Raw genomic sequence first — 26823 nt, forward strand, 5'->3', positions numbered from 1 at the left:
AACACTACAACCCAAGATTAGGCCGGCGCGGTAGACGCGAAACTAAATATCGGCACTAGTAACGTCACTGATCACTTTTATAAAGATACTTCGTCACTTTCCCGGTATTTATTTATTATTTAGGGGTCTAACCACGGGGATGGTGACACCCATCTCGGTTTTAAAAGACCTGTATTCCAATAATGGCCTCCACACACACACCATTCCCGCCAATCACACTGGCGTATCTCGACACTCGCTCTCTCAACACGTCACAATCGATTGTTCGCCCTATCGACCTGTGCCGAGTGCAAAGTTATAGTAAGGGCCTTACAAATTGCCGTTGGTGCCTCCCGACACTTGACAGTGCTCCTCTCGTCTTCTCTGCTCACCACCTAATGAGACATGGTCTGATGATGATCGAGATAAGATCGAAACCGGTTACCATTGACAAGCGATTTTTGATTTTTATTGATAGAGTTGACGGTAAATTGAGTTCATGGTTCAGAGTAGTTACAGGGGTAAGACAAGGCTGCAACCTGTTTCCGCTGTTGTTCATATTATTTATGGATCATATGTTGAAAGCAATAGACTGGCTTGGTGAGATTAAGAGATGTGAACACAAAATAAGCAGTCTCGCATATGCGGATGACTTAGTTGTGATGGCAGATTCGATTGAAAGTTTGCAAAGTAATATTTCAGAGCTAGATCATAAATGTAAGGACTATGGTATGAAGATTAGCATCTCCAAAACGAAAGTAATGTCAGTGGGAAAGAGATATAAACGGATTGAGTTGCAAATAGGAGGAACAAAGTTAGAACAGGTGGACGGTTTCAAGTACTTAGGATACATATTCTCACAGGATGGCTACATAGTGAAAGAACTGGAAGCGAGGTCTAGCAAAGCTAATGCAGTGTGCGCTCAGCTACGATCTACTCTCTTCTGCAAGAAAGAAGTCGGTATCAGGACTAAGTTATCTGTGCACCGTTCAATCTTTCGACCAACTTTGTTGTATGGGAGCGAAAGCTGGGTGGATTCAGGTTACCTTATCAAAAAGGTTGAGGTTACGGATATGAAAGTAGCTAGGATGATTGCAGGTACTAGTAGATGGGAACAATGGCAGGAGGGTGTCCACAATGAGGAAATCAAAGAAAAACTGGGAATTAACTCAATAGATGTAGCAGTCAGGGCGAACAGGCTTAGATGGTGGGGACATGTTACACGCATCGGAGAAGCAAGGTTACCCAAGAGACTCATGGGTTCAGCAGTAAAGGGTAGGAGGAGTCGGGGTAGACGAAGGAGAAGGTACCTGGATTCGGTTAAGAATGATTTTGAAGTAATAGGCTTAACATCAGAAGAGGCACCAATGTTAGCACTGAATAGGGGATCATGGAGGAATTTTATGAGAGGGACTATGCTCTAGACTGAACGCTGAAAGGCATAATCAGTCTTAAATGAAGATGATGATGGTGATTAAAAAAATTTTGAATCAAGTCTGATTACTATTTCAAATGTAGTGTAATCATCGTCTTTGAATAATTGTATCATTTCTGTTTGTCTCCTTGGGCGTTTCTTACAGTTACCTTCTGTGCTATAAACCAGCAGTTCTTTCTATGTAAGGTCCAAGTTTCATCCAGCTATGTTATTTGGGATGTGGAAGTTATTTTCGTCCTTAAGTTTTGCACTCTGGCGGTCACCAGATAGGAAAACGTATACCTCATACAGTTGCTTCCTGCGCTTCGGCTACTGTCAAGCAAACTCTCTCCAGTAATCACCTCCAAAAACAGGATAACAGAACAGGGTAAAAAGGAAAAATAATTCGCACAGAAACTTCGCATTCCCACAAAGAAAAATAAGTTATTTCTTCAGTTAGATTGGCTGGTTGGTTGATTGATTTAAGGGAGAGAACAAAACAGCGAGATCATCGGTCCCATCGGATTAGGGAAGGATGGGGGAGGAAGTCGGCCGTCCCTTTCAAAGGAACCATCACGGCATTTGCCTGAAGCGATTTAGGGAAATCACAGACAACCTAATTCAGAATGGACGGGCGCAGGTTTGAACCTTCTTCCTCCAGAATGCGAGTCTCCAGTTAGATATCGTGAAGTCTGTTACTTTTAACAAACACTCTGATCAGCTACCCAACAACACCAGACTTATGTCTCATATAAGGTCTCTTTCGTCGCTCTACGAGATCTAACCATCAATCAGATTCTTTAACTGGATACGCCACACCTGAATCTTGGGAACACTCTTTCTCGCTAATCTGGGGGCGTTAGTAAGATCAGAAACGGTCTTACACGTGTTTAGGCGTGATGTCTCCTGGAGGAGATTTAATTGTCTGGTGTGCTTACTTTAAGGAAAACAGCGTAAAATCTTAAGGATTGCGATATTTCAGTTGTTTTTATTACATTATTAGAATTGAATGAGCTCATATAACTAATCGCAAGTAAGGCAGATGACTGCCAGACACCCATAGGAAGAATCATGAGGGACTGAAGTGCACTGTCAAAGAGGGTAGCTTTTCAACACTCGTTCGACTAGTGCTCGAATATTGCTCGCCAGTTGGGCAAGTAAACCAGGTAGGATTGATACAGGAAATATAGAGAACCCAGAAAAGAGCATCGCATTGATTTTCAGGTTTATTTAGTAAGTGCAAAAGCGCCACGGAGATGCCCAGCCAACTCCTGTGGTAGACTCTGCAACAGAGGCGTTCACCATATGGTTTAGTGACGAAATTTCGAGAGCATACGTTCCTAAAAGAGTCAACTTATCTATTGCGTCCTCCTACTTATGTCTCATTGAAGACCATTCATGTAAAATTAGAATGATTCGAGATCTCACTGTGACTTACCAACATTCGTTTCGGTGACCGGTCACAACTGGAACAGGTAGGGGAAGAGGGGTGGGAGCTGACAGTATTATGCGAAGAATCCTCCCCAATAGACACCATAAGGTGACTTACAGTGCGTAGATGTCAATGTAGATGTAGTTGTAACAATTGTTTCAGTGTGGTCACCGTCATCATAACCATCTAGAGGGTGTTCCAGAAGCAGGGACGCATATCAATGTGCTATGGAACATACAAATTTGATAGAAAATGCAATTTCTTTTTTACCACAAACACATTAAGTAACTTCTCCCATTTAAGTGTGAAAAATAATATCCTCCATATGACCACCCAAGGACGCGCGGCAACGAGCAATGCGTTCATTGAAGTTCTCAATGACGCGTTCACGAACATCTGGTGGGATGCCATTATTAAATCTTTTAATTTCTTCCTTCAGTTGATGTATTTTTGTGGTTTGTTCACGAACACTTTTGATTTCACAAAAAAGAGTGACAAGGCGAAAGACTGCATGATCTGGCAGGCCATTCCTGGTTGCCATGCAAAGAGATAATTTTTTGAGGACACTGCTCATTCGGCAGAGCAATCGTTTCAAGGGATGTTTGACATGTGGCACCATCTCATTGAAACCAAAACTAGTAATTTTCATCGATAAGAGGGAAAAACCAATCGGAAAGCGTGTTTCAGTGACGGTCACCGTTCGCAGTGACGGCAGCTCCCTCATCATTTTCAAGACAGTACCAGCGGATCACTCCTTCTGCCCGGAACCCACACCACTCAATCATGCGTTGTGGATTCATCTCATCTTCCATAGTCGCTGGTTACCCCAAATTCTGAACTTCTGATTATTGACGTTCCAGCCGAGGTAGAACTGCGCCTCACCTGACAAAATTATTCTTTTTTTTTTTTTTTGAAGTTCTCGTTCTCCGTTTGTCGAGCCAAGACCCAATGAACAAATCGATGTCTCTTTCCATGATATGCACGCTTCAACTCCTATGTAAGTTGAGTCTCGTACACACGCATTTTCAGATGATTCGAAAGGATTTGATGCAGCAAACTTGGCTATAATTCAACTGTTGAGCTCGTCGGCGAACCGATTTCTGGGGCTTACGGTCACATTGTCACGCACGACAGTAATTTTTTCGTGTGTCCGAAGAGAACGCGGTCGTGCTGTTTTCCTAAAGTTTGAAACAGAACGCGGTCGTCCTGTTTTCTTAACGTTTGAAACAGAACGAGTGGTCCGAAGCTCCCGGATCAACTTCCGAAGTGATGATTCGGTTGTAGCAGCATTACTTCCGAGTGTCACACGCAATTCACGAACCGTTGCCGTGTGACTTTCACTGCTTTTGTAATAGTTTTTTAGCACTTGGATTCTTTGCTCAGTTGTCATCTGCTCCGTGACGGAAATACACTACTGGCCATTAAAATTGCTACACCAAGAAGAAATGCAGATGATACAGGGTATTCATTGGACAAATATATTATACTAGAACTGACATGTGATTACATTTTCACGCAATTTGGGTACATAGATCCTGAGAAATCAGTACCCAGAACAAACCACCTCTGGCCGCAATATCGGCCTTGATACGGATTGGCATTGAATCAAAGAGAGCTTGGATGGCGTGTAAAGATACAGCTGCCCATGCAGCTTCAACACGATACCACAGCTCATCAAAAGAAGTGACTGGCGTATTGTGACGAGCCAGCAGCTCGGCCACCATTGACCAGACGTTTTCAATTGGTGAGGCACCTGGAGAATGTGCTGGCCAGTCGAACATTTTCTGTATCCAGAAAGGCCCGTACAGAACCTGCAACATGCGGTCGTGCATTATCCTTCTGAAATGTAGGGATCCCAGGGATCGAATGAAAGGTAGAGTCACGGGTCGTAACACATCTGAAATGTAACGTCCATGCGAACGTCAATGCGAACAACAGGTGACCGAGAAATGTAACCAATGGCACCCCATAATATCACGCCGGGTGATACGCCAGTATGGCGATGACGAATACACGCTTCCAATGTGCGTTCACCGCGATGTCGCCAAACAAGGATGCGACCATCATGATGCTGTAAACAGAACCTGGATTCATCCGAAAAAACGACGTTTTGCCATTCGTGCACCGAGGTTTGTCGTTGAGTACACCATCGCAGGCGCTCCTGTCTGTGATGCAGCGTCAAGGGTAACCGCAGCTATGGTCTCCGAGCTGATAGTCCATGCTGCTGCAAACGTCGTCGAACTGTTCGTGCAGATGGTTGTTGTCTTGCTAACGTCCCCATCTGTTGACACAGGGATCGAGACGTGGCTGCACGATCCGTTACAGCCATGCGGATAAGATGCCTGTCATCTCGACTGCTAGTGATACGTGGACGTTGGGATCCAGCACGGCGTTCCGTATTACCATCCTGAAGCCACCCATTCCATCTCTGCTAACAGTCATTGGATCTCGACCAGCAATGTCGCGATACGATAAACCGCAATCGGGATAGCCTACAATCCGACCTTTATCAAAGTCGGAAACGTGATGGTACGCATATCTTCTCCTTTCACGAGGCTTCACAACAACGTTTCACCAGGCAACGCCGGTCAACTGCTGTTTGTGTATGAGAAATCGGTTGGAAACATTCTTCATCTCAGCACGTTGCAGGTGTCGCCACCGGCGCCAACGTTGTGTGAATGCTCTTGAAAGCTAATCATTTGCATATCACAGCATCTTCTTCCTGTCGGTTAAATTTCGCGTCTGTAGCACGTCATCTTCGTGGTGTAGCAATTTTAGTGGCCAGTAGTGTACAAATCAAACAATAATGTTCACCACACGAAAACTTTGAGGCTACTAATGGGTAGGATCGCAGATAACAAAATGAAAAAACCACGGCTGCCAACCGTCATACGACAAAATGGCGCAAAATTCAAATCCGCCCCGTATTTCCTGGGCACGCGTTACGTGTCAGACTAATCTTAATCCGTCTTGGGCCGCGCCAGTGTACCGCTGTCACCGATTAGACAGCGCGAACGTGAATAATTCGTGGCGTCGTGGGCGTTGACAGAAGCGGCGCCGCCTCAAAGCCGGCAGCAGGCAGGCGGCAGGTGTCGGCGCGTAATTGAGGCACGGCGGCACGCCGGCCGCCAGACGCCGCGCCGAGGCGCAGCCGGCGCCCAATTACGGCGCCGCGCGGGTGGCGCCGCGACGCCCGGGCCGCGAGCTGCCTGCACCAGCACAGCGCCAGTCGCCGCGTCACGTCTAATTAAGGGGGTCTAATAGGCCGCCTACCTGCAGTGCAGCCACACACGCCGCAGCTACTCGGACGCGCCGCTCGACCGCTGCGGCACAGAGCTTGGTCGCTGACTCTGCCTCAGCTGGTTTTTATCGTTCTGAGTCTCACGCAGTACCTTGTGTCTCAAATAACACCTTTCTTCATCGCAGCATTTCAATCCGAAATATACAAATACTTGGGCCTACATCAACGTACACTGATCAGCCACAACATTATGACCACCTAGCTTATACGAGGTTCACTCCAAAAAAGAAATGCACTCTATTTTTTTAATTCATCATTTATTCTACATGTTTGAAAGTTTTGCAGTGTGTAGATACATCCTTTAGGAACAATATTTTCATTTCTCCACGTAATTTCCATCCCCCTCAACTGCCTTATGCCATCTTGGAACCAGCGCCTGTATACCCGCACAGTAAAATTCTGGACCAACCTGTTAGAGGCACTGTTTGGCAGCGCTCACAAGGGAGTCATCATCTTCAAACCTTGTTCCACGAAGAGAGTCTTTCAGTTTCCCAAAGAGATGATAGTCACATGGAGCCAGGTCAGGACTGTAAGAAGTACTGGGAAGAACGGAAGAAAAAGAAACACCATAAGTCTTAAGTTGTATGCGGTCCATAGCTGGCCAAATTCATAAATAAAAAAATAATCACCTGTCACAATTCTTCCAAGAAATTCATCTCCACCATTCTCCTACTGTTTCAAAAGTCCGCTGCATACCGTTTTTCTTGTTTCTTTGTGAGCCACTGTCAACATCCTGGGAACCCACCTGGCACAAACCTTCTTTAACACCAACACTTCCAGTATTCTGCAAACACTTCCTTCCCCTATCCCAGTGTAACGTAACAATTCGTTCACTGTGATGCGTCTGTCACCAGTCACCAAACGTTAAGTCTCTGAGCATTGTCTGGAGTGTGTGCAGTACGAGGCCTGCCGCTGCGAGGACAGTCCTCAAGTATTGCCGTGCCCGCTTTCATCACGTAACCTGCTTGCCCACCGACTAGCTGTACTGCGACCGACAGCAGCATCTCCACACACCTTTTTGAACCTCTTGTGGATGTTTCCCACTGTCTCGTTTTCACAGCACAGTAATTCTATTACAGCACGTAGCTTCTGACGAACGTCAAGTCTAGCAGCCATCTTGAAGACATGCTGTGACGGCGCCACTCACGGGAACAGGTTGAACTAAGTTTGAAAACAAGCGGGAAGGATGTATCTATACACTGTAAAACTGTCACACATGCAGAATGAAAACTCTATTTTTACAAAAATACTGTGTATTTCTTTTGGAATCACCCTCGTAGCCTGTTTGTCGACCTGTGGCACAGATAACTGCGCGACACATCGTGGCACGGAAGAAACGAGGCTACGGTAGGTCGCTGGAGGGAGCTGGCACCACATCTACACATCTACTTCCAGCAAATTATGGGGAGTGGGCGATGAGCTCTGAAGCCACATACAATGACATCCCAGATGTATTCTCTCGGGTTCAGATCTGGCGAGTAGGGTGGACCAGCACATCAACTGGAACTTGACACTGTTTTCCTCGAACCACTCGATCCTTGTGATATGGCGTATTATCTTGCTGAAAAATGCCGCTGCTGTTGGGAAACTCGATAGTCGTCAAGGGTTATGTGGTCCGCAGCCAGTGTACGATACTCCTTGACCGTCACGGTACCTTGCACGAGCTCCACTGGACCCATGGATGCCCACGTGAATGTTCCCCGAGCATAATAGAGCCGCCGCCAGCTTGCGTCCGTCCCGCAGTACAGGTGTCAAGGAGCTGCTCCCCTGGTAGATGACGAATTCGTGCCACCCATCGACATGATGAAAAAGATATCGGGATTCGTCAGAACATACAACGCTCTTACAGTGCGCCAACTTCCATTGCCAATAGTCACGTGTCAAATTCATTCGTAGTTGCCAATGTCGTGGTGTTAACATTGCCTCATGCATGGGTCGTCGGCCGCGGAGGCCCATCGTTAAGTGTGTACTGTCTATTCAGACACACTTTTACTCTGCCCAGCTTTAAATTCTGATGTTAGTTCCGTCACATTTCGCTGCCTGTCTAGTTTTGCCGGTCTGCCCAGCTTACGACAGCTGACATCTGGAATGAGGGTTGGCGGCTCAACCCCACAACGTCTGGACGTGGTTTCATATTGGTCTCCCCACGTGTTGAAGACACTCACCACAGCACTCATCGAACACTCAAGTCGTGCAGTTTCCGTAAGACTCGTGCCGAGCCTCCAGGCCATCGAAATCTGCCCTCGATCAAAGTCAGAGAGATCGCGCGCCTGCCCCATTCTACACACGGACAGCACGCTCACTGATAGCACAGTCTAACATGACAGTCGCGACACTTCGCCTCTATTTTGTTGCCTACAGCGCCAGCAGCGCCCCAAGCGGCCGGTAGGTTGAACTGTGAGTTCGGCGCGATCGTGAAAGCGAATAGTGATTGTTTATTTTGATTTATACAATGGTTTTTACCATCGGGAGCGTTTGAAGCGCAATAAATTGCAGCAACAAAAGGGAAGAAGACACCACAGCTGTCTTTTTTTAGGTTTCCTAAGGATCCTGGGAGGTATATACCATCATGTTAGAAAACTGTATCGTCAGGATTCACTTGCAAACTATATGTGTATAAATGATGAATGTTTCGTTTTAGGAGCAGAAAATGGTTTGTTAATAGCAGACGAGAAGACCTTATGAAGAAAGACCCAATTTACCTGTATAATAATATTAGGTTTTGTTCGCTACATTTCGAACAAAACCAGTTCATGAACGCAGACAATAACAAACTCGTTTGGAATGCAGTACCCACACTGTTTGACATTCCAAATAAGCCCCCTCAACTGACGATGAAGAAGAAACTGCCACAAAGATTCGACAGTCAATCTAAAGCTGTAAAACAGTCATATGACACAGAAGCAACCAGTTCGACTCTCCATGTAACAGTGCCAGATTCGTTTGCATCATCACAGACCTGCTTTGACGATGAAATGGTTAAATTAAGTACAGCTGTTCGTGTCTTACAGAAGCGTGTGAAGTGTCAGAATGTGCAGAAGCGAAACTATTACGGGACAAGGAAAGTGCCTACAGACAGATTGTTTGAAAATTACTCAAATATTTGGTTTTTCGTGAAATCTAATGTAATCAGCTAATTATAATGTTTTCAGAATATGTCTACCACTATTTGGCAGTTGCTTGTCCCACTTAGAATAATATAAAGATGAAGGTCGTACTTATGGCAACAGGCGACAATGACAAACACAGGAAGCCTGCAGAACGATAAACGAGCTGTCGATCGCTTTTGCATGTAGAGGTACATATCTGTTCTTCTTACATGTGAATCTGTGTGTTTATATTCTTTTGATATCAACGTCGTAAGCTGCAATTCTGTCCAATGTCACAAGTGTTTCTTCACGAATGTGTTGTAGCTTGCCACTCTATTCATGGTTTTTGTCCATACTTGCGCATATTTTAGAATCATTTTTAGAAACGCATATGCCTTCTGATACTACACAAACTCTTGGTGGCAAGAAAATAACTCGAATAATTCGGAAATGACGTAGGAAATGAATACAAACAAACATTATGCTTACGACGCGTCTGACGTTCACCTTACCTGCCGCGTGGAGCGCTAGTGTCGCTCCATCTGTCAAACGGCAACAAGTTTTACAGCAGTGAGTGTCGCGACTGTTATGTTAGACTGTGCTGATACTGTATCCACCTTGCGTGTGTCTGACTGGCAGTCATTCCTCGCCAGGTGACGCTGCTGTCGCCTGGGCAGGTTTATATCGATAGTAAGTCACTCGTCATTATGTCTGACCACTCATTGTACACTGACGAGCCAAAACATTACGACCACTGCACATCGCAGAAAAGTGCCTTATGACTCGTACAGAAATTGACGTGCTCCAACGTTTGAGAGCCTGAGAGAGATGAAACCCGTTATGGCCCACAAAAACGTCCAGCTTCAGTGGCTGCTAAAAATGCTTGCAGGCTCCATTGTTTCTGGGGCAGCGTGTGGGAGGGTTGCTTCACCCCAGCCACAATTTCCTGTTACGCCTGGCCGTCTGAACAGCCAGCGTCCATTCAGCGTGGCAGAGTTCTTATACGTTCTTGCAATTTCATATCGTCTAATATTCCGAGACTCAAAACTCGCTGACCTCTAGCAGCTAGCTTACGGCTTTCCCGTACCATTTCGGCCCGTCATCTCTACCCCGTTTCATTATTCAACACTAATTTCATTGACCAAGCTGTGTGTTCCGTCCCAATGTAACGCCCCTTTTATTTTGTGAGCGGTTCAAGACACTGACACCGGATGTTTGTTTGCAAATAATAGTACTCAGAGACGCACGCAATTTTATTTTATAGTTAACACACCTAACTGTTTTACCAATCGCTGTGTTGAAGAAAGCATTTTTTTTTTTTTTTCATACCTGAAGCCACTGTTGACTCTCCTCCGTGCCGAATTAAGTTCATTATCAGAGTTAATGCTGGTGTTACACTTTGTTACCTTGGAGCACCCTTAGGGTGACTTTTTTTCTGGTGTGCTTATGCAGAGGCACTATTTTTTGAAAGAGATTTTTTGCTTTTGACTGTAGACTTTTATTCGTTTCTATCAAACAGTCACGATTTCGGATTCAAGTGCATTTGAATTTGAAAGTTAATATAATGTGCAAATCATAAAGTGCAGATCATAATGTGAAAAACAAAAAGTTATTAAATATTTAACAGCATTACTTACATCTCAAAAAATGTCCTACCTGTCTAAATAACATATTGTCGAAATAACGTATGTCTGGCCATATACGCCAGTCATAGTATTAAAGGACACGAGTACATATCAAAAACACATAATATGGCTGATATTGTGCATAGAAAATAAACATTCACGATCTACAGTGCGTTTTTGATAGTACATTGCTGTGACCTGCATTCATCACACCCATACATAGACAGACGTTAATCATTTGTCAAAACGAGAGCAGAGATTGTTACAAAGACGCAGTAGTGTGAGAGCAGCGGCAAGGTTATTGACTGTCATTTAACATGTTTTTCACCTGTGTCAATGATTAGTTGTTATGAAAACCGGCAAGTTGCACTCAGTAAAAAAATAAGGAACTAACTTATGCTAAGGACAACACACACCACACACACCCATGTCCGAGGGACAACTCGAACCTCCGACGAGGGGGGGGGGGGGGGGGCGAGCCGCGCGGGCCGTGACAAGGCTATCCCACGCTGTTGCTCAATATGTGGTATGATGTAAAAAAATGATAAAAAAGGACACGGATTTGATTTCCATCCCTTACATATCCCGCTCTGTCTACCGTTCTGTGGGTTACGTTACAAACACCGATCTAAAAAAAACTCTGAACGTAAGTGAGGAGGAGTAAAAGCGATGAAGGAAACCCTATTGATGATATGGATCGCCCAGAATTAAGTAACAGATTGCTGAAGTGGAATGTCTGCAGTGATGCCCTCTACGAAATGATACGAGAGCAATGTGGAATCGAGTAAAGAAAGAAGAGGTTGAAGCGTCTATACTATGAAAGAAGAGAAATCGAAAACCAAAGAAATCGATAATTTACGAAGTGAGACTAGAGAGCTATAGTCACTATTTCGTACTCGGCTACGTTTGCAAACAGGGAAGGAGCGTCGCAGCAGCCGCAGTTGGATCAGATACCTGAGTTTGCAGGTAGGTATCACCAGCACTCGCGGAGAGGCATAAATTATGCGACGAGAAATTAATTAAATCTCCCGTATAAATCACGCAAGGAGGTGCTGGCACTCTGCCCGCGGAACATCTGGTAACTATGCATGCACCTGCCCCTCCTCCCCCCCCCCCCCCCCCCCCCACCCAAGGCTTCAGCAGACCAGCTGAACATCACGTGCCGCGCCAAGATAGTTTCACTACTGTCTCGTACGTTATGTACAATTGTGCGTTAAAGTACTGTTTGCTACTGAATTTGTGATTTCTGCAGTTGTCTATTCAAGGTGATGCTGTGCATAACCCAAAACAAATAATCTATTGCTTCCCCTATAGCGTTGGGCAACGGCCTTGCCGCAGTGGATACACCGGTTCCCGTGAGATCACCGAAGTTAAGCGCTGTCGGGCGTAGTCGGCATTTAGATGGGTGACCATCCAGGCCGCCATGCGCCGTTGCCATTTTTCGGGGTTCACTCAGCCTCGCGATGCCAATTGAGGAGCTACTCGACCAAATAGTAGCGGCTTCGGTCAAGAATACCATCATAACGACCGGGAGAGCGGTGTGCTGACCCCACCTCCCTCCTATCCGCATCATCCACTGAGGATGACACGGCGGTCAGATGGTCCCGGTAGGCCAAATGGTTCAAATGGCTCTGAGCACTATGGGACTTAACATCTGTGGTCATCAGTCCCCTAGAGCTTAGAACTACTTAAACCTAACTAACCTAAGGACATCACACACATCCATGCCCGAGGACCGTAGCAGTCGCGCGGTTCCGGACTGAGCGCCTTAACCGCTAGACCACCGCGGCCGGCCCGGTAGGCCACTCTTGGCATGAAGACAGAGTGCTTTTTCCCCTATAGTGTTCGTCCGACGGGTACGCATGTAAATTTAATTACCACCTCGAAAAAATGGAGTTACGTAAATTAATTGTTTATTGTTGTTACACATCTGTGGTTATGGTAGACAGTGAACTTGGCTCCCCACAGTACCGTAGCACGCCCTTAGAGCAGCAGAAACAGATCAAGTGGCGTAGCCTGCAGTAATGCGTTTTCTGCATTTGAAGAGGAGCAACGCTCCAGCTCTCCATGCTGAGCTGGTGAAGCTGTACGCCAACGATACATCATGGTATGAGACAGCTGTTAGGTGGCACAAGTATTCTTCCAGTCTGAATAACGGAAGAAGAAGTGCCAGACCATCTCTCTGCAGTCGCAAGGCAGGTGGAGGCCGTGGCGCTCGGAGACCTCTTATCACAATCGAGGCGACAGGAGAAAAAGTTAAATTCTCTCATGGTCCATCCGACAACATCTTGCATGACATTTTCAACATGACAAATGTCAGCATCTGTTCAGTTCCGCTACTGCTCACACCCATTCAAAATGCCCACCGTACAGAGGCAACAGCCGAGCGTTTCAGCTGTGTCAGACCAGAAAGGTGACTTCTATATTCACCCAATCAGCGTGGATGAGTGTATCACCAGGACCGGGTGTATCATGTAGTCCCGAGGAGCAAAGCAAACAACTGAAACGCGTGGATTCACCATTCCCGAAAAAGACGAAGACCTAACCACCATAAGAAAAGGTGATGCTCAATGTTTTCTGGGATTCCAAAGGTTTAGTTCAAAAAGATTATACTCACAGGGTGCACTCCGTCAATAGAGCAAAGTAGCGAAGTCTGACAAGATTACGGGATGCTGTCAAAACGAAGCGTATGGCAAGCTGGCCAAGGGCGTATATCTGGTCCACGACCAGACACACATGCTACTTCTTTGATTTATCAAATTTTGCCTCGCCCTGTATTCTCCTGACGTGGCATCAAGTCAATTTTCCTCTTACCTCGTATGAGTAAACTATTGCGTGGCAGGCATTTTCAGAATGACTACGAGGTAATTTTCAAGGCGCAAAGATGCCGGAACAATTAAAATGTAGACTTCTACAACCAAGGTCTGCGCCAACTCGTTCATCGTTAGGAAAATGTATCGTCACTTTGAAGGGTGAATATTTAGAGAAGGATTGGCACCACCATCAGATCTCGTGTTTACAACAAGATTCTTTCCAGTTAATAAAACTCTGCGACTACTCCGTGACAATATTCCATCTGGTATGCAATATACACACAGTCCAGTCACATTATTGTGACCACCAGCTGCTACGGTCGCAGGTTCGAATCCTGCCTCGGGCATGGATGAGTATGATGTCCTTAGGTTAGTTAGGCTGAAGTAGTTCTAAGTTTAGGGGACTGATGACCTCAGATGTTAAGTCCCAGCGAATGGACGCGTGGTGCAGGGAATGGCAATTGAATCTCAATGTAGACAAGTGTAATTTGCTGCGAATACATAGAATGAAAGATCCCTTATCATTTAGCTACAATATAGCAGGTCAGCAACTGGAAGCAGTTAATTCCATAAATTATCTGGGAGTACGCATTAGGAGTGATTAAAAATGGAATGATCATATAAAGTTGATCGTCGGTAAAGCAAATGCCAGACTGAGATTCATTGGAAGAATCCTAAGGAAATCCAATCCGAAAACAAAGGAAGTAGGTTACAGTACGCTTGTTCGCTCACTGCTTGAATACTACTCAGCAGTGTGGGATCCGTACCAGATAGTGTTGATAGAAGAGATAGAGAAGATCCAACGGAGAGCAGCGCGCTTCGTTACAGGATCATTTAGTAATCGCGAAAGCGTTACGGAGGTGATAGATAAACTCCAGTGGAAGACTCTGCAGGAGAGACGCTCAGTAGCTCGGTACGGGCTTTTGTTGAAGTTTCGAGAACATACCTTCACCGAGGAGTCTAGCAGTATATTGCTCCCTCCTACGTATATCTCGCGAAGAGACCATGAGGATAAAATCAGAGAGATTAGAGCCCACACAGAGGCATACCGACAATCCTTCTTTCCACGAACAATACGGGACTGGAATAGAAGGGAGAACCGATAGAGGTACTCAATGTACCCTCTGCCACACACCGTCAGGTGGCTTGCGGAGTATGGATGTAGATGTAGATAGTACTTAGAGCCATTTGAACCATTTTAACCGCCGCGTATGTCCAACTTCGAGGTGCAGACGGCTGGTGGCAACACTGGCAGTGGAGGGTACATGAAACATGTCGGGGGATGCGGAAAACAGTGCAATCGTAATCATAATGCGGAAACGGCGCGATTTACCTAATGTCCAAAAGAGCGTGATCATTGCCTTTCGGGCCAAGGGCGGAAGTACTTCCGAAAAGGCTAAATTTTGTAAAGTGTTCGCGTGCCGCCGTGCATGACAAAATGTCGCTATCCAAAACCGACGCGAAGGCAACTGTGGTTCAACATGAGCCATATATGACGGCGGTACACGGCAACTGCGGAGATATATACGGGAGAATAGACTTGTAAATGTGGATCAACGTACCACCCAGATGAACCAAGGGGGCTACAAACAGTGTATCCTCAATGACCGTTGAGCGGATGTTGCCACGTAAGGACTTCCGCATCAGGCGCCTGATTCATGCACCCACGCTGACTGCTGTACGTCGGCGACGGAGGCTGGAATTTGCACGCCCATACCGCAACTGAACGTCCACTGAGAGGCGGTAGGTGGCATTTCCAGATGAATCACGTTGTACATCCATTAGATGTTGGCGTGTACGGCGTGAAACGTCTGAAAGCAAACACCCTGTAACAATTGTCGGAAGGTGCCAGGCCGGACGAGAGATGGTTCAAATGGCTCTAAGCACTATGGGGCTTAACATCTGAGGTCATCAGTCCCCTAGACTTAGAACTACTTAAACCTAACTAACCGAAGGATATCACACACTTCCATGCCCGACGCAGGATTCGAACCGGCGACTGTACCACCGCACGGTTCCGGACTGAAGCGCCTAGAACCGCTCGGTCACAACGGCCGGCCCTGAGGAGAGAGCGGTATTTTCTGGTGAATATTTTCGTGGCATTCCCTAGCTGATCTCATCATTCTGGAAGGTAGCCTACAACAATACCACGTCCCTTGGTACGATGGTCTCTACAAGCAGGAAGATGCAGTGTGTCACAAAGCTCACAGCGCACGTGCGAGGTTCGAAGCCCACCAGAGTGAGTTTACAGTAACCCACTGGCCATCAAACTCCCCTGATTTAAACCCAATAGAAAACTTGTGGTATCGCCTCGATTAGTCTGTATGCCTCAGGATCCTCAACTGAGAAACACAGCGCAGCTGGCTACATCCTTGCCAGTGTCTTCCACAATGTCATTGAATCTCTTCTTGGCCGGCCTGGGTGGCCGAGCGGTTCTAGGCGCTACAGTCTGGAACCGCGTGACAGCTACGGTCGCAGGTTCGAATCCTGCCTCGGGCATGCATGTATGTGATGTCCTTAGGTTAGTTAGGTTTAAGCAGTTCTAAGTTCTAGGGGACTGATGACCTCAGAAGTTTAGTCCCATAGTGCTCAGAGCCATTTGAACCTTTTTTTTTTTAATCTCTTCTTGCAATTGTAGCAGCGGTTATTGAGGCTTTTTTTTTCTTTTTTTTGACAGGTGGTCACATTGATGTGACTGGACAGTGCATGAAATAGGCGGAATACCGTCATAATTCTATAAAAATGCACTAACTCCTACTCCAGGCATCGATAGGTGTGCGTATTACTGAAGTATCAGTGTAATAGGTCATGGTTGCGAAATACTGTCACAATTAACTTGCTGAAGAATGGAACTGCTGGAAAAGGCGACCTCGTGAAAGATCAGTTTGGACTCTGGAGAAATGTAGGAAAACGTGGGGCGAGCCTCATCCTATGGCTGATCTTAGAAGTTACGTCATGGAAAGGCTAATCTACGAAAAACAGCATGTGTAAATTCAGAGACAGATTTTGACAATGTTGACTGGAATACACTCGGCAAAGAAGGGGAGGCATGGAGTTAAATTAGGGTTGTAGCCTATCCTCAGTGTTACTCAGTCTGTACATTGACCAAGCTGTGAAAGAAAAAAAAAGGAGAGGTTTAGAAAAGGAATTAATTTTCAGGTAGAAAAAATTCAAACTTCGTTTGCCGATGACATTTTAATTCGATCAGCGCTTGAAAGAGCAAATGAACAGAATTGATAAAGTCTTGAAAAGAGTTTGCAGATGAACGTTAACAAACGTTCGACAAAGATAATGGAATGTAGTCGAATTAAATGGTTCAAATGGCTCTGAGCACTATGGGACTTAACATCTGAGGTTATCAGTCCCCTAGAACTTAGAACTACTTAAACTTAACTGACCTAAGGACATCACACACATCCATGCTCGAGGCAGGATTCGAATGTGCGACCGTAGCGGTCGCGCGGCTCCAGACTGTAGCGCCTAGAACCGCTCGGCCACCCGGCCGGCTTCGAATTAAATCAGATGAATATGAACGAAAATGATTAGGAAAAGAAACATTAAAAATAAACAACGAGTTTTGCTAGTTGGTCTACAAAATACTGACGTTGGCCGAAACAGAGATAACATATGCACAGATTGGGAGTGGCAAGAAAAGTGTTTCTGAACGTAAGAAGTTTGTTACTGTTCAATATAAATTTGAATATTAGGAAGCGTTTTCTTAATGTGTTCGGAGTGTAGCCTCGTACGGAAGTGAAACGTGAACTATAAACTGTCCAAATAATAAGATAACGGAAGCTTTTGAAATGGGGTGTTACGCTGAAGGTTATTTGCGTATATCGGATAACTGATGTGGAAGTACTGAACTGAAGTTGTGAGAACAAAATTTATGGTATAACTTTTCTAAAGGAAGGGATCATTGATTAGATGCACCTTGAGGCATCACGCAGTAATCAGTTTGGTAATGGAGAGGAGTGTGGCGTATAAAGATGGTAAGTAGGTTCAAATGGGTGTAGACCACAGTAGTCATACAGAGATAATGATGCTGGCACAGGATAACATAGCGTGGAGAGCAGTGCAGAAAATCAGTCTTTGGACTGAAAGCAAGAACAACAGGCGAAGCCAATCTCATAATTTACAAACATGTCTGTTCCTAGAGGTTCAAAAGCCAAAGGATGTTTATTACTCATTGTAGCTGACAATCTACATCTACATCTACATTTATACTCCGCAAGCTACCCAACGGTGTGTGGCGGAGGGCACTTTATGTGCCATTGTCATTACCTCCCTTTTCTGTTCCAGTCGCGTATGGTTCGCGGGAAGAACGACTGTCTGAAAGCCTCCGTGCGCGCTCGAATTTCTCTAATTTTACATTCGTGATCTCCTCGGGAGGTATAAGTAGGGGGAAACAATATATTCGATACCTCATCCAGAGACGCACCCTCTCGAAACCTGACGAGCAAGCTACACCGCGATTCAGAGCGCCTCTCTTGCAGAGTCTGCCACTTGAGTTTGCTAAACTTATCCGTAACGCTATCACAGTTACCAAATAACCCTGTGACGAAACGCGCCGCTCTTCTTTGGATCTTCTCTATCTCCTCCGTCAACTCGATCTGGTACGGATCCCACACTGATCAGCAGTACTCAAGTATAGGTCGAACGAGTGTTCTGTAAGCCACCTCCTTAGTTGATGGACTACATTTTCTAAGGACTCTCCCAATGAATCTCAACCTGGTACCTGCCTTACCAACAATTTTATATGATCATTCCACTTCAAATCGTTCCGTACGCATACTCCCAGATATTTTACAGAAGTAACTGCTACCAGTGTTTGTTCCACTATCATACAATCATACAATAAAGAGTCCTTATTTCTATGTATTCGCAATACATTACATTTGTCTATGTTAAGGGTCAGTTGCCACTCCCTGCACCATGTGCCTATCTGCTGCAGATCTTCCTGCATTTCGCTACAATTTTCTAATGCTGCAACTTATCTGTATACTACAGCATCATCCGCGAAAAGCCGCATGGAACTTCCGACACTATCTACTATCTGGGGTAACACTTTACGTGAACTTTGTTATTTAGGGTTTAGTAAGTGGTGAACCCTAAAGGGCACTGTTTCCGCGTTCCCTTTGATGGGCTGTAGGAGAAAATATGCTCCGACTGAGGACAAGTAAAAGTGTCGAGGGGAAGTGTGGTGGGCACTTGGGTAGGGAAGTCCACTCTCGCGCCGAGTCGAGCCTCTGCCAAGATGGCGGCCGCGAGGCCTCTCCCCCCACCCCTCGCTTTTCTCGATGACGGGACAAGTGGGAAATTGCGCGCCTGGTGCCGCGGGCGCCCATTGTGCGGGGATTTGAGGAGTAATTTGGGCCGCGCAAGCGTCTCCGCCGTCGACGTCGGCGTCGTGTCCGCCGCGCACTGCTGGGGGCGACGTGGTGCTCCGAGGCCGAATTTCTGTCTCCCGGCCGGGGATATCCGGGGCCTCCGACGCCGGCAGTAAAATTTGCTGGTACCGTAACTAGCACCGTTGGTTGCGACGGCTTCACGGGGCACATCAAGACTTCATCATTCCTATTCTTCGCTAAAAAAAAAAAGTGGAGTAGACCCAGAAGAAGGCCGCTGCAACCGTGGTCAGAACGTTGGTTCTCTACAGTAGTAGTTTTATACAATATGACGCGGTACCAAACCCAGAAAAATTTTATGTCCACTGACTCTGGCCGCGGAAACCTACGCAATTATATTGGTGTATTCTTGTCTCTGCTAATACTGTACAGCAGACGACGTCTCTCCCACGCTAAATTTTATCTCCTGTACTCGCCCATATACTGAATGTCTGTTCACAGTGAGATTCTCCACCATGCCGCAGACTGCGTGTCGTGCGGTAGTGTTGTATCTACGTATTACCTATTCTTTACAACCTGGAAGGCATTGATAGTCACCAGATAATATTGCAATATAGTCTCAGGATACATTAGTATATTTACACTGTTCTTAACCTTTGTGTTTGTTGCTGTCGCCATGGTGTCCTATAATGTGTTACCAGCTGTCAGAGTTTCAAGTACAATCCCAGTCGAAGGGACACGAACCAAACGGCATACAGATGCTACAAAAGAATCGTTTGAATGGACTCGCTTTCAAAAAAGGGAAATAAGATTCTTAAGAGGTAGGAGACATACTCTCACAATTTTGATACTGATAACAAGTGTGAATGCCGCGCGGAGTGGCCGCGCGGTTTGAGGCGCCATGTCACGGATTACGCGGCCTCTCCCACCGGAGTTTTGAGTCCTCCCTCGGACATGGGTGTGTGTGTTGTTCTTAGCATAAGTAAGTTTAAATAATGCGTAAGTCTAGGGACCGATTCCTGCAGCAGTTTGGTCCCTTAAGAATTCACACACACACACACACACACACACACACACACAACATACACGCGCACACATGTGTGCATGTGTTGACAATAGGCATAATTATTTATAAAGTGAGTTTGTTTTCTGTTATTGTAATAGAACTGTGTAATTTTTTTTAAATTTTTGAAATGAAATACTGTGAAAAGAGAAAGTGGCACACGATAGACTACAAATCCGAAGATCCGAGACTCAACACCCTGTTGGGGCAAGGATTTCTTATTTACTCTCATGATTTATTTCACATTTAGTAATGGTTTGTTAATGTAAAAAATGCTAAGCTGCTCCGAGGTTCTGAATCCATGTCAAACTGTTGCCGTGTAGTGAGTGGTTCTCCCCACACACTGCCATGCTTTGAACACGCTCAAAGCTGTGTCCCAACACTTACTTAGGTGTACAGATTCTTTTAAAACACAATCCTAGAATGTGACGACCTGTGTTAACATCTCGGTGCCGCTATAATTCATCCTATGTCACAGCTGATTTGGTTGTTCCTTATCTCTGTGACGCTTATGTTCCGCACATCTTTCCTCTATTGTGCGGGTAATCTGACCTACTTACATTTTCCCGCACTGCAAGGAATGTGACAGACTCTTCGTATTTGGAGTCTTCGGTCGTCCTTAAAATCCACTTTGAGGCTTCCGTTTTGGTCGGCGGGTGATGTACATACCTGTTGATGTTATGTATTCTGCCATTTTTGTCGAACTTGTTGCCAACATAACGGATAAATATCGTCGTAATAGGTATCTCTTCTTCCTCTACGAGCTGTGGCCTAGGCTCCTTCGGTTTTGTTGTGTGGAGAACGTTAATGATTGTTTTTGCTGTTTGAGATTATGCTTGCTCGGGAGTGCGTGTCTGTGTGGGTGGGTGGGTGGTTGAGTGGTTGTGTGTGTGATAAAAATGGAGATGGGATGAAACTGTGTGAGGAACATAAGGTATGCGCATCGAATTGCATCGAGGGAGCTATCGAAGCCATCTCACCAACCAACGAAAGTATCACCGCCAGAAGGGTCTTATGGCTTCACTCCATATGGCACTGCGAAGAGGTTTGGAATTTAATCCAGGACATGGGCCGACAGTCTCGTGTTTCGAGAGCGTACGCCAACAAAAGCCCTCATTCGCTTACAAAATTTATGCCGACGAATATTTCTCCCGCACGATGACTAAACGCAGGTTGATGACAGTAACATTATCATTAATTTACAGCTGACTACGAAACTATTGCGGTTATAAAGCTTCAGTTTGGATCGAATTGTGAACGTAATTAGTCTCAGCGTAACGTTTGCAAAAATCGTTTTTTTTCTTTCATTATTTCCACGGGCGAGTTTAAATTAATAATGTTAACGAAATAGCCGACTAAACTGATGGCGTAATAGCCCAATCGATAGAGATCGCGAATACTTCGCATAGTCGGAAATTCTTGTACAGTGGTAGGAGGGAGTACCACGAACAACATACTACAAAACCCTGGCTGGTGAGAGATGAGTGTGGGAGTGGGAGGTTCGTCTGAAGGTCACTTCCTTACGTTGTTTTTTTAGAAAACTCTACAACCATGGCCTCCAGCGAGAACGTATCCCAAAACAAAATTTAACTACATTGGTTTTCCACAAAGGAAATGCTGTTCACTTTTTCTGTATGACTTATTGTTTGCGACTAGAGAGCGAGAGATTATCAAAATCATACAGAAGAGTTTTGTAAGAGGGGAAACGCTTCAACGACTTAAATGTTAACATGGAAATACTCCTTCGCGTTTTCTAAATTTTTGCATTTTACCCTTATTTACAAGGCGCATTACTAATACGCCGCTGCAGATGCAGGGTAGCACGTCCGCACAATAGCGATGCGTATCTGCTTGGCACAAGTGCTAGAGAGAGAACACGAACATACGTTCGCGCACATGCGCGCGCCACGGGCGTCGCAGGCTGCGTTCGCTATCGCAGCTCGCCCGATAGGCGAGCGCACGGCTACCGGCTCTCCTGGTGGAACTCCATTTCCGATTCGTCGCCCACAGCCTGTCGGCTCTGAGGCATCCACAGGGAGGCATGCGCTAACACGGCGAAGCCTATCCGGGCTCGGAGGCACTGCTAGAGACATGGTAAAAGTATCGATATTCCTTCGTATCGAATATATTCATCTAGACATCGATACTATTTTACTCGACCCTTTTCAATTGATTCTTTTACTCGTACCAGTGCAGTACCGTATCGCATGAAATTTTGGCCGCGTGCCTCAGTTGTAGCACTTTGGTCAACTGAACGCATGAGCACCATGAGGCCAACAACAGAACGAGCGGTGTGTATGCGACCGACAGAGTCAGTATCCGAAAACATTTGCAACGCTTCGCTAATCTTGGTAACGTTCGTTCGCAGTTCGTTCAGCTGGAATCCCCTTACTTTCACCATTCGACTTACTTGTTTCTTTTTGTATTGATGTTTAAAGCAATTTAAGTGCAGTTTAAGTAACTGAAGCAGAGACAGGATGGCGCCTACCACAACTGAAACATCGCTGTTATTTTGGTAAACTGGGTTATACTCAAGTGGGGTGCAAAATCAGTCTTCGGGAAATTCTTCAAACAAGAGAAAGCATTTAAGAAAACACCCGCCGCAGTAGCAAACTAAAATTACAAGGTGTACAACTTTGCTTCCGCCGTTTTTCCCCCAATATTTGAAGCTTTAAAGAAATAAATTCCACTACTGGCCATTAAAATTGCTACACCACGAAGATGACGTGCTACAGACGCGAAATTTAACCAACAGGAAGAAGATGCTGTGATATGCAAATGATTAGCTTTTCAGAGCATTCACACAATCTTGGCGCCGGTGGCGACACCTGAAACGTGCTGACATGAGGAATGTTTCCAACCGATTTCTCACACACAAACAGCAGCTGACCGGCGTTGCCTGGTGAAACGTTGAGATGCCTCGTATAAGGAGGAGAAATGCGTACCATCACGTTTCCGATATTGATAAAGCTCGGATTGTAGCCTATCGCAATTCCGGTTTATCGTATCGCGACATTGCTCCTCGCATTGGTCGAGATCCAACCACTGTTAGCAGAATATAGAATCGGTGGGTTCAGGAGGGTAATTCGGAACGCTGTGCTGGATCCAAACAGCCTCGTATCACTAGCACTCGAGATGACAGGCTGTAACGGATCGTGCAACCACGTCTCGATCCCTGAGTCAAAAGATGGGGACGTTTGCAAGACAACAACCATCTGCACGAACGGTTCGACGACGTTTGCAGCAGCATGGACTATCAGCTCGGAGACCATGGCTGCGGTTACCCTTGACGCTGCATCACAGCCAGGAGCGCCTGCGATGGTGTACTCAACGACGAACCTGGGTGCACGAATGGCGAAACGTCATTTTTTCGGATGAATTCAGGCTCTGTTTACAGCATCACGATGGTCGCATCCGTGTTTGGCGACACCGCGGTGAACGCACATTGGAAGCGTGTATTCGTCATCGCCATACTCGCGTATCACCCGGCGTGATGGTATGGGGTGCCATTGGTTACACGTCTCGGTCACCTCTTGTTCGCATTGACGGCACTTTGAACAGTGGACGCTACATTTCAGATGTGTTACGACCCGTGGCTCTACCCTTCATTCGATCCCTGTGAAACCCTACATTTCGGCAGGATAATGCACGACCGCATGTTGCAGGTCCTGTACGGGCCTTTCTGGATACAGAAAATGTTCGACTGCTGCCCTGGCCAGCACAATCTCCAGATCTCTCACCAATTGAAAACGTCTGCTCAATGGTGGCCGAGCAACTCGCTCGTCACAATACGCCAGTCTCTACTCTTGATGAGCTGTGGTACCATGTTGAAGCTGAAGCTGCATGAACAGCTGTACCTGTACACGCCATCCAAGCTCTGTTTGTCTCAATGCCCAGGCGTATCAAGGCCGTTATTATGGCCAGAGGTGGTTGTTCTGGGTACTGATATCTCAGGATCTATGCACCCAAATTGCGTGGCATGAAAATGTAATCACATACAGTTTTTAGCTACATACCTATGCTATATACACATGCATTAAAGTTATACTTGAGATACAACCAGTGCACACCACGAGTAAAAGGGAGACAATGCGCGCTGTGGAAGAAAATCTTTTCGATAATGCTTCTGAACCAAGCCCTCGGGATATCCTATCCAACAACGCAATACGACTCTTCCTCTTTCTTTTACTGCGGTGTAAACATATCGTTGGCGACGTAGCCGATTTCACACTCGGCCACTAAATCGTTTCATCACGTTGTTAATGGCTGATCCTTAGAGCGCGAATTTATGACGGCAGGAAACAGGTTTTGCTCCACGAACTTGAGATATACGGCAAAGGGTTTTAACAGTAGGAGATGCGCATGAATCTGTCAGAGGAGCAGAAAGCAACTCCTGCGTTACGTGTCGCCAAGTACAAGACGTGATATAAGAGCAGTCTCGGAGCAGTGCTATCTTTTATTTGGAACGCAGAGCCATACCGGAAGGGCTATGCGCCATTAGAGGACGACCGTAAAACTGGTCGCAAATGCCGCACAGTGGCCAGCGAGACTCGTAACTTTAAGCCTATACAGCAGGTCGCGATAATAGTACTTGGATATATCATGCATAGAGAGGAGTGATCGTAAATGTTGTGGCAGGGGCGACAGCGCTTTGCTCTGATGAAGTCTATCACAATCGTAAAATGTTCTCTTTACGACATCGAGTCGTAGTCCTTAGAATATAGAGCGATGCCAAGAAGAGTCCCCTTTTAAGCGCAGGGATGATTTCACGAATAGTCTTGTTTTCCATCCCTTTGAAAAACGGAACTGGAAGTCTCATAAAATGTTCGAAGACATCCGTAAGGAGGAACAGAGAAAAGTGGAGTGGATGAAAGTTGCCATACTCGCTAGCTCTCCAGTCATTTATCAAATTGGAAATTTGTGGTAAGTTCTAAGGGACCAAACTACTGAGGTCATCGGGCCCTTAGCTTACACACTACTTAATCTAACTTAAACTAACTTACGCTAGGGACAACACACACACCCATGCCCGAGGGAGGACTCGAACCTCCGACGGGGGCATATCTTTGTAGCTTATGTGAAGCAGTCGCACGACTGAGTAACGAAACAGTTTGACTTTAAAGTTAGTCTCTCAGTGAGCGCACTCTGTTACCTGTTTGTATTTCATTTTGGTGCTTGACTTTTTAAATTTTGTCAACACTTTCCTCTGTTATTTACATCAACTGTTTATTCACGGAAAAATAACTAAAAAACACTAGCATCTCTATCATGCCATGAATGCGAATTTTAGCGCGATTTTTTGTGAATTTTAATCTTTAGTGTGTGCAGACGAAATGGAGTGGTTACTCGGCTTACAAAATGTACACAGGCATTTTGAAAAAACATTTCTTCTCGTTCTTATAGTCACGTTCTTGCCAGCAACGTTCTGTTTTTAAGATTATGCACACAGGCTAAGCGTAGTTGCCTGTGATATCCACATACAAATGGTGAACTGTATTCCCTGTTACACAGTTCTAAATGTGATAGAATCTAAGTGCAAAAGCTTTACACAGAACAGTACTTCTGTCAAAAGTCTGTGTGCATATTAGAAGCCGGCCGGTGTGGCCGTGCGGTTAAAGGCGCTTCAGTCTGGAACCGCGTGACCGCTACGGTCGCAGGTTCGAATCCTGCCTCGGGCATGGATGTGTGTGATGTCCTTAGGTTAGTTAGGTTTAATTAGTTCTAAGTTCTAGGCGACTGATGACCTCAGAAGTTAAGTCGCATAGTGCTCAGAGCCAGCATATTAGAAGGAAAACAAAACAGACACCTTTCTTAATTCCCGAGCTAATGTCGATACGTTTCGTATATGGTTTTGTGATAGACTGCCTACACTGAGTGCTTATGTGATGCGATGTTCTTTGCATACAAGTTCCCTGTAAATAAGAATCAATTACCCCAATCGATGTGACGCCTTTCTCAGAGCAAATCTTAGAGAAGTACAATAACTTAAAATTACTTTCTTATTACATTACTTTTCCCTCTACTACATTTAGAACTGCATAACAGGGAATGCAACTCTGTGCTCTTAGACTTACATTTCATAATTTTTCAGGAAGTCCCAGATTATATAACCTCTATTTATTCTCGTAGAAGAACTTAGTCCAGCATTTCCATCTTATTGGTTAGCGTAAAGGCGTAGACAGAATGTTGGTGACGACGTTTCTCTGAAAAGCAAGAATGGCCAGCGAAAACTGTAATTTACTGACATATGTTTGGACCGTTTATAAAATAAATAAAATAAAATAAAAATAAAATAAAATATTATATTAATTATTATCTGAATGATTGGCTCTCCCATGAGTCGTCAGGTTTTGATTATTCGGTATCAGACGCTTGACAATGGCTTTTTCGTAAAGGCAATGTTACTCGTAGTTGACCGTGAAATAAAACTGAAATAATCGGACTTCGTAATTAAATCGTTTCCAAAGACTGCTGCGGTAGGTGCGGACTCATAAACTAAATCTCAATATTACAATAATTTGCCAGCCATGCCAAAACGTCGTACAGAGGTGATTGTCTACTAAACAGAAAAATTACACAGTTAGTTAAATCAGATATATTCAATGAATAAGCCTACAGTTCATAATCCTACTTACTTTTATAAATATAAATTCTTTTCAGAATCGAGTGCCTAGTATGGTTGCAACTCGCAGTAATTTTCTATAACATGAAATATGGCGGTGTGCCAGACAATAAACTAAAATACGTGCTTCTCGCACCACT

General features: G+C 45.3%; 1 protein-coding gene and 1 pseudogene across 3 annotated transcripts in view; both read left to right on the plus strand.

The window, feature by feature from the left end:
- The window catches only part of LOC124612264 (irregular chiasm C-roughest protein), a 1966673-nt gene that overhangs the window by 1567841 nt on the left and 372009 nt on the right, over positions 1 to 26823 (plus strand). The window lies entirely within an intron of this gene.
- On the plus strand, positions 12160 to 12277 carry LOC124614099 (annotated as a pseudogene).

The sequence above is a fragment of the Schistocerca americana genome, chromosome 4, assembly GCF_021461395.2.
Source record: "Schistocerca americana isolate TAMUIC-IGC-003095 chromosome 4, iqSchAmer2.1, whole genome shotgun sequence".
Lineage (NCBI taxonomy): Eukaryota > Metazoa > Arthropoda > Insecta > Orthoptera > Acrididae > Schistocerca > Schistocerca americana.